Source organism: Schistocerca nitens, chromosome 1, assembly GCF_023898315.1.
Source record: "Schistocerca nitens isolate TAMUIC-IGC-003100 chromosome 1, iqSchNite1.1, whole genome shotgun sequence".
NCBI lineage: Eukaryota > Metazoa > Arthropoda > Insecta > Orthoptera > Acrididae > Schistocerca > Schistocerca nitens.
Genome location: NC_064614.1, coordinates 1,197,667,848 through 1,197,676,941, shown reverse-complemented (window position 1 = coordinate 1,197,676,941; position 9,094 = coordinate 1,197,667,848). Strand labels below are relative to the sequence as shown.

General features: G+C 44.8%; 1 pseudogene; it reads right to left on the bottom strand.

Annotated features, from left to right (window-relative positions):
* Window positions 1–8,498: 8,498 nt before the first annotated feature.
* On the bottom strand, window positions 8,499–8,616 carry LOC126210647 (5S ribosomal RNA; annotated as a pseudogene).
* Window positions 8,617–9,094: the final 478 nt, after the last annotated feature.

The window sequence follows — 9,094 nt, the reverse complement described above, 5'->3', positions numbered from 1 at the left end:
ACGCCGCCTCCTGTTGACCAAGGCATCTTGCAGGGGGTTCGGGCCCTCGGCCTGCAGAGGACAATTACTAACCAAATGCCTGTCAGAAGCACAACGGAAACATTGGCGCTTACTACCCTCCAAGGTCAAAGGTTAGGGTTCAGATCTGATACCAGACGATTGCGCCGACAATCCCTCCAACTGACGTTGCGCGTCGATGAAAGTAAGGAAATCAGCAGGCAAAATAAGCTCAAAAAACTATTCGTAAGTAGTGGGACGCTGCAGTAAAACCAAAGCAACTCTGTCCTGAGGTCGCATCCCATCAAGAAGCATGGTCACCACTTCTTCCTCAGTCATGGCAACATCGAGAGCAGAGAAAGCAGTATGGACACCCTCAAAATACTGGGCTAATGTTTCATATTGCCCGTGCACCTTCCAAAACTATTCATGGAGCAATTGATCGAAGATATGCGCAGACATCAAGTCCTTTAGAATGCGCTCACGCACGGTAAACCCCGCAGCGCCTCTGACAACATAGATGCAAACCGACTAACCAGGGGGTACAACACAGACAAAATAATGGAGTGATCAATACATAATGCATCAGCATGAACTGACAGCTGAACCAAAAGCCACAGAAACGCCTTTATCTCTTGCAAGGAATCCACCACTAAAATGTGGAACTTGTGCGGTAAGGCAGTCAAACGATGTGATAAACGGGAAAACTCTCAGAAAGCGCAGACGTCTATCAGTGACAGTGTGCAACCTATCGCCGATTCCGCGCTCCTGACTACTTTGCGCAAGTAACTCGTCCGCGTCCAAAGCCAACTTCAACAAACGCGTTCGCAGCGATTGCACCAACGCCGAAAGTTCACTAAATTGAATAAAATCTTTAATCAAAGCCAACGACCGCAAATCAGACAAATAATGGAATAATGGGAAAGGTGGGCTTGCAAACGTGCCACTTGGTGACGCGTAGGTAAGTCTGACGCAATTAGGGTTACGGTTGGCTCCAAACTGCACAAGCTAAGAGATATACAGGGTGAGTCACCTAACGTTACCGCTGGATATATTTCGTAAACCACATCAAATACTGACGAACCGATTCCACAGACCGAACGTGAGGAGAGGGGCTAGTGTTATTGTTTAATACAAACCATACAAAAATGCACAGAAGTATGTTTTTTAACACAAACCTACGTTTTTTTAAATGGAACCACGTTAGTTTTGTTAGCACATCTGAACATACGAGGGCGGTTCAGAAAGTAACCTCCGATTGGTCACAGTGCGGGTTGTGGGGGGAGTAGCGACGCCATCTGTGCGTTCACGCACTCAACAGGTCAGTCGGCATCAAGCCGTGGTCGAGTGAACGTCGTACCTGCGCTAGTTTAGTTTTTGTGGCAGTTTGAAATGTGTGCTGCAATAGAAAACCCCGCCAAATGTGAAGTGCGTGCTGTCATAAGGTTTTTTACAGCCAAAGGATATTCTGCAGCAGCTATTCATCGTGAGCTTTGTGCCGTGTATGGACCAAGAGTTATGAGTGAAGGAGTTGTCCGTGAATGGGTACGTTTATTTAAAAGTGGACGAGAAAACGTTCATGATGAAGAGAGGAGTGGTAGACCATCATTGGTGACTGACGAACTCGTTCAGACAGTTGATGCAAAAGTTCGTGAAAATCGACGTTTCTCAATGTCGGAGTTGTCTACTGGTTTTCCACAGATTTCTAAGACTCTCTTGTACGAGATAGTGACAGCAAGATTGGGTTACCGTAAGTTCTGTGCACGATGGGTGCCCAAAATTCTTACCGACCACCACAAAACTCAAAGAATGGCCTCTGCATTAGACTTTCTGTCATGTTATGAGGACGAAGGAGAACCATTGTTAAACAGAATCGTGACCGGTGACGAAACCTGGATTAAGTACGTGAACCCTGAGACAAAAGAACAATCAAAGATGTGGGCACATTCAAATTCGCCTACCAAACCAAGAAAAGCCTCGCCAGATTTTTCTGCCAGAAAACTGATGGCAACGGTGTTTTGGGATGCCAAAGGGGTGTTGTTGGTTGAATTCATGGAACGTGGTATGACCATTAATCAAGACGTGTACTGTGAAACAATAAAAAAGTTACGACGGGCTATACAGAACAAACGCCGTGGTATGCTGACTGCCGGTATCGTTTTTTTGCACGATAACGCCCGTCCTCACTCTGCTCGCAGAACAACGGCCCTTCTTGAGTCCTTCAAGTGGGACGTTATCAACCATCCACCTTACAGCCCCGAACCTGGCGCCAAGTGATTATAACCTCTTCATGCATTTGAAGAAATGGCTCGGGTCACAGCGGTTTGATGACGACGAAGAGATCAAAGATGCGGTCACAGGTTGGCTCCAGGCACAAGCGGGTGATTTTTATGCAGAAGGAATTTCAAAGCTTGTGAAGAGATACGATAAGTGCCTCAATCGCTATGGAGACTATGTAGAAAAATAGTGCAAAGATGTAGTTGTAAGATGTATATATTAAAATATTTTTATTTAACTTGGTGTATTTTTTTAAATCAACCGGAGGTTACTTTCTAAACGGCCCTCGTATAAACAAATACGTAATCAGTGCCGTTTGTTGCATTGTAAAATGTTAATTACATCCGGAGATATTGTAATCTAAAGTTGACGCTTGAAACCTCCGACGTTCAGTTGCGTGTTGTAACAAACACGGGCCACGGTCGGCGAGCAGCATCTGCAGGGACATGTTTACGATGACGACCGTGTTTACGAGTGTAGCTGCAGTGCACTGTTGTGATTTGGTCTAGCTGTCGCAGTGTCCGCATGTAGCGCTTGCTGCTATTGTTATTCTGCATTCGTCTCCGCACGCAGACCAACTGTAGTACACCGTGTTACCAGACGTCTGTGATAGTGTAGTGTTGTAGGAACTGTGACCATGGTGTATTCGAACTCTGAAAATGATACTCATCTATGGCGAGTGTCGACGAAATGCAGCTGAAGCCTGCAGGGTGTATGCAGAACGGTACCCGGACAGAGAGCATCCAACGTGCCGCACATTGCAAAACATCTACCGCCAACTGTATGCAACAGGTATGGTCGTAGCACGCAAACGGGTCCGTAACAGGCTCGTCACAGGAGTGGTTAGCTTCTGTTGCCATGAACCCACACATGAGTACACGGGACATTGCGAGAGACAGTGGACTGAGTCAAAGTAGTGTCATGCGCATACTGCATCGTCACCGCTTTCACCCGTTTCATGTGTCGCTACATCAGCAATTACATGGTGATGACTTTAATCATCGAGTGCAATTCTGTTAATGGGCATTATCAGAGAATGCGTTGCAGTTCTACCTGTTTACTGATGAAACGGGTTTCACAAACCACGGGGCAGTGAATCTACGGAACATGCATTACTGGTCCGTGGACACGAGAGCAATTCTGTCAATGGGAATTAATAGAGAATGCATTGCAGTTCTACCTGTTTACCGATGAAGCGGGTTTCACAAACCACGGGGCAGTGAATCTACGGAACATGCATTACTGGTCCGTGGACATTCCTCGCTGGCTCAGACAGGTAGAGCGACACCGACCGTGGACTGCAAATTTATGGTGCGGAATCATTCGCGACCACCTCATTGGTCCTCACTTCATTGCAGGGCCCCAAACAGCTGCAACATACATTGCGTTTCTACAGAATGATCTGCCAACGTTGCTCGAAAATGTCCCACTGGAAACGGGTCGACGTATGTGGTATCAGCATGATGGTGCACCTGCACATTCCGCAATTAACACTGTCGACGTATGTGGTATCAGCATGATGGTGCACCTGCACATTCCGCAATTAACACTAGGCTGACCCTTGACAGGATGTTCGACGGGCGTTTCATAGGACGTGAAGGACGCATAAATTGGCCAGCCCGTTCTCCTGATCTTACACATCTGGACTTCTTTCTGTGGGGTACGTTAAAGGAGAATGTGTACCGTGATGTGCCTACAACCCCAGAGGATATGAAACAACGTATTGTGGCAGCCTGCGGCGACATTACACCAGATGTACTGCGGCGTGTACGACATTCATTACGCCAGAGATTGCAATTGTGTGCAGCAAATGATGGCCACCACATTGAACATCAATTGGCCTGACATGTCGGGACACTCTCTATTCCACTCCTTAATTGAAAACGGAAACCACGTGTGTACGTGTACCTCACCCCTCATGGTAATATTCATGGGCGTCAGTGAAAAAGACCAATAAAAAGGTGTTAGCATGTGGACGTAATGTGCTGTTCCAGTCTCTTCTGTACCTAAGGTCCATCACCGTTCCCTTTGGATCCCTTCGTAATTCGGTGCTCTCCGATACACACGATCGAACAGCGGAGGAGTGGTACTCAAGCGTCAACTTTAGGTTACAATATCTCCGGATGTAATTAACATTTTACAATGTAACAAACGGCACTGATTACGTATTTGTTTATACGTTCAGATGTGCTAACAAAACTAACGGGGTTCCATTTAAAAAAAACGTAGTTTTGTGTTATAAAACATACTTCCTTGCATTTTTTACGGTTTGTATTAACCAATTACCCTAGCCTCTCTCCTCACGCTCGGTCTGTGGAATCGATTCGTCAGTATTTGATGTGGTTTACGAAATATATCCAGCGGTAATGTTAGGTGACTCGCCCTGTATAACACAGAAAATCATCATGATGTTGGGCGATTACAACATCGCCAGCCAGCCCAGGGACCAGCATCCAAATGAGAATGACACTTAAACGCTTTGAGAGGTCTTGACCATATTTTTATCATTCCAGTACGTCTTGAGCTTTTCAACATTACTTCATTATCAAAGGAAAATTCTTAATGTCATTGAAATCCCGAGGCGAGCAGGACAGAGCGGACGAGGTTACATTTGTGGAAATGTGCCAAAATAAGTTACTGTCAGTTGCACTCAACATATAAACTTTAATTCTTAAAACACACAATCACACAAGGAAGCATCAAAACTCTCAAGGGTTTAACGGATGGCACAAGGCACAAGGCACAAGGCCTAAGGAAAGAACTGATGTACCGGAGTTCTTCTGGAGGTTTGACTCCTTTAGAAAAAAAAAATATATATATATCTTCAAGATAAATAGGCTGAAAGCCTTAGCTTAAATTTTCCCCCTAACTCGGCTGAAGGCCTCACATTAATCAAGAACAGTGTTACGGCTTAAGACTGAGACAAAGATTTTCAAAGTTTAATCTAAACAGGCTGGAAACTCCGTTGAAGGCCGCATATCAACAAAAAAATTTAATGGCTTGAGACCTAGGAAGAAGAGCTTTCAATTTGAAAAGGCTAAATGCCTTATCTTAAAATATTTCGTGTAAAAATCGTCTGAAGGCCTCATACTAAAGAGTAACAACCTTATGACTTAAGGGCAGGACAAGGATTTGTAATTTTTAATTTAAGAGAGATTAAAACTCGGCTGAAGGCTCCACACCATGCAGAAAACAATTTTACACATTAAGGCCTAAAGGGAAGAACTTATAAATTCCAACTAAAATAGGCTGAAGGCTTTATCCTAAGATGCTCCACATAACTCTCGGCTGAAGGATACATACGAAACCGAAACAATCTCATGGCTTAAGGCCAATACCAAGAAATATGTAATCTTTTAAGGTGGAAAACTCGGCTGAAGGCCACTAGATATATAATAATGTGCGTGAAATCTTATAGGACTTAATTGCTAAGGTCATCAGTCCCTAAGCTTACACACTACTTAACCTAAATTATCTGAAGAACAAACACACACACCCATGCCCGAGGGAGGACTCGAACCTCCGCCGGGATCAGCTGCGCAGTCCATGACTGCAGCGCCTTAGACCGCTCGGCTAATCCTGCACGGCTACAAACTAGAAAATATCTCTTAAGGCTTAAGACCTAGACCAAATTTTTCAACTTTTGATCTGAAAGGTCTGAAAACTCGGATGAAGGCCACAGACCAACTTTAAACAAATTTATGGCTTAAGGACTAGGCATACGGAATTTGCAATGTTAATTCTGAAGGGCTGAAACTCGGCTGAAAGCCACATACCGAAAAAGAAACAATTTTTCTTATGGATTAAGACCTAAGAAGAAAAGACTTGCAATATTAATAAGCTAAATCTCTGCTGAAGCCACACAGAGTACATAAGATTACAAAGGAAATCGCTACAGAAAACACAAGATTTCAAGGATCGGCCTGAGAATATAACATCAACAGACGTTTAGGTGAGACAGGTAGCCATACTGACAACCCCTTAATCGGAAGGCAACCCAACTGAAAGGCAGCCGACGAACCCACCAACAAGATCAGCTCTGCTCCACCCGACCAGCAAAACGACAACCAGATGTCAATAGCACAACGTTCTGGATACTGATGCCCAATCCAGCCCAATCAGAATAACTACCAAAAGCTATCAACAACATCTCAGGCCGTGCTGGACAGCACCATCACAGGTAACCAGAACGTCAACGTTCACAAGGCATAAGATACTGCTGGTATACTTCATTAATGAAGGAATGAATGAAATCAAGTTAAACACAATACAGGAAGACAGCTACAATTTTAGCTGACTTCAATGCACACACGCTGTTGCTCACAGGAATCTCCCTGAAAGGGACAACCACGATCAAACATATAGATGTGATAGCAGGCAGTTGAGGCTTGATAGTAGCTTAAGTGAGCACTGAACTTAAGTGTCCAGGATCGGTGGGCAACGAACTTCGTAGCAAGAAGTACCTCACAACTCCCACCACGCGTGCATGCCGCCAGCGGCTCCGGCCTGACTGCGCGCCACGGAGACTTCCCTGCTGCTCTGCCCCAACCGACCAATTGGCACACAGCACACCCGGAAAATACATCCGCCACACCAAAGATAGTACAGCAGTACCAGTACCGATACACACTGCTGCTGCCACTCACGAAGAGAAGACAGCAACGTTATGGTGGTAACCGAAGAAGGAATAAGATACCACTGAACTGCAACCAATGATAAGAAACAAGGCATAACGCCACCCAGTCATTACTGTGAGTCGGTGGAAACTTGCCCACATGGATACATAGTATTTCTTGAACACTCCTTTACAACAAGCAAGGGCAATTCACTTCCTTTCAAAGCCATTACATAAAACCTCACCCCAATACTCGAGGCAGCCTTCATTATTAAAAAAAAAAGTTCTGTTGCAAATAAGTAAAGGTTGAAATCCTTAACAAAGAAATGAAGATAATACAAAAGCATTTAAGTAAAATGAAAGAAGAAATATAGTAGCAACATCGCTCAAATCTTTACAGTAACGATCGTGCAATGGAGACCGACTTAAGCACGACTACACAATTTTTGAAACTAACCTAAGTAGTGAGAATCTGTTTCATCAACTAGATATTATCTGGAAAACAAACATTTAATACAATAGTTATTAAAGGAGAACAACCTATAAACAAAATTAATCATGCTAAACGTAACACGGTTTGTTCATATTATTAAAAACAAAGACCCACAAGAAGGGGCGCTGAAATGTTCCTGGAATGGGCAAACGTCACACTTATAGTTGTATAAGATTGCAATGGCAGATGATCGTTATGAATGATCGAATCACGAAGCCAATGTTAAATAACTCCAGCAAACTTGATCTCCATTCATCACGAAGCCATGGTGAAGTCAAAGCAGAGGACTAGTCTCCGCATGCCACATATATCTTCTGTCTTACTCTGGTACAGAATAGCATGAAGACAGCTAAGTCGGTGGCATTGAACTGTTACTTCCGCAGAGCGCCAAGGGTTCAGACACGAGCTCTAATATGGCGGGCAGACACACTTCTCACTATGAAGTACACACTGTTAGAAGTCAACACAAGTTCAAAAAATGGTTCAAATGGCTCTGAGCACTATGGGACTTAACATCTGTGGTCATCAGTCCCCTAGAACTTAGAACTACTTAAACCTAACTAACCTAAGGACATCACACACATCCATGCCCGAGGCAGGATTCGAACCTGCGACCGTAGCAGTCGCGTGGTTCCGGACTGAGCGCCTAAAACCGCTAGACCACCGCGGCCGGCCAACACAAGTTCACTCGTGGAATCGATAACTTACTTAGTTAAATATCACGTTGCTCACAGCTCCTTTCCACCATCACTGAGCAATCTGCCAGCAGAGTTCCACCGGTCTCAGTGGCCCGTCCGAACACCTATTGCTACGAGACGGTCTGTGTCTCCTTTGTTCAAGCCATCTAACGTCGAGGCAGACCTCTCGTGCAAGTAGTGTAAACCTCACACTGAAAACCGATCTTCCTAGTATGGACCAAAAGCACATCAGACCACGAGTGGCCTACCGGGACCATCCGACCGCCGTGTCATCCTCAGAGGAGGATGCGGATAAGAGGGGTGTGGGGTCAGCACACCGCTCTCCCGGTCGTTATGATGGTATTCTTGACTGAAGCCGCTACTATTCAGTCGAGTAGCTCCTCAATTGGCCTCACGAGGCTGAGTGCACCCCGAAAAATGGCAACAGCGCATGGCGGCCTGGATGGTCACCCATCCAAGTGCCGACCACGCCCGACAGCGCTTAACTTCGGTGATCTCACGGGAACCGGTGTAACCACTGCGGCAAGGCCGTTGCCAGTATGGACCAAAATAAGGAAAAACTATGGGACTCTAAAATCCTTATCTTAAGAGCTATGAACACTTGTTCATCTTCAGTACTGTGTAACACATCTCATCTACCACCTTCTCCTTGCCTTCCATATTTGGAAGGAGCTAGTAAGAACCTAAACAAGAAAAAAGTCCAGTAAACTTGGGGTCTAAATTCCATACTTTAAGGGCTATGAGTACTTGTTCAGTAGAAGAGCTACATTTCACAGCACCGAGGAACAAGTGCTCATAGCTCTTAAGGTATGTGCTTTACTGCCCCCATTCTCAGATTTTTTTTGGTCCATACCTACCACCGCTGATAGTTTGTCAGTGCAGTTCTGGTGGTTCATCCAGTGTATGTATATATACACTGTATGTACAGTGTATGTGTATATATAAATAACTCACAACGCCTTGAAGTATCACAGTGAAGTATACACACACACACACACACACACACACACACAC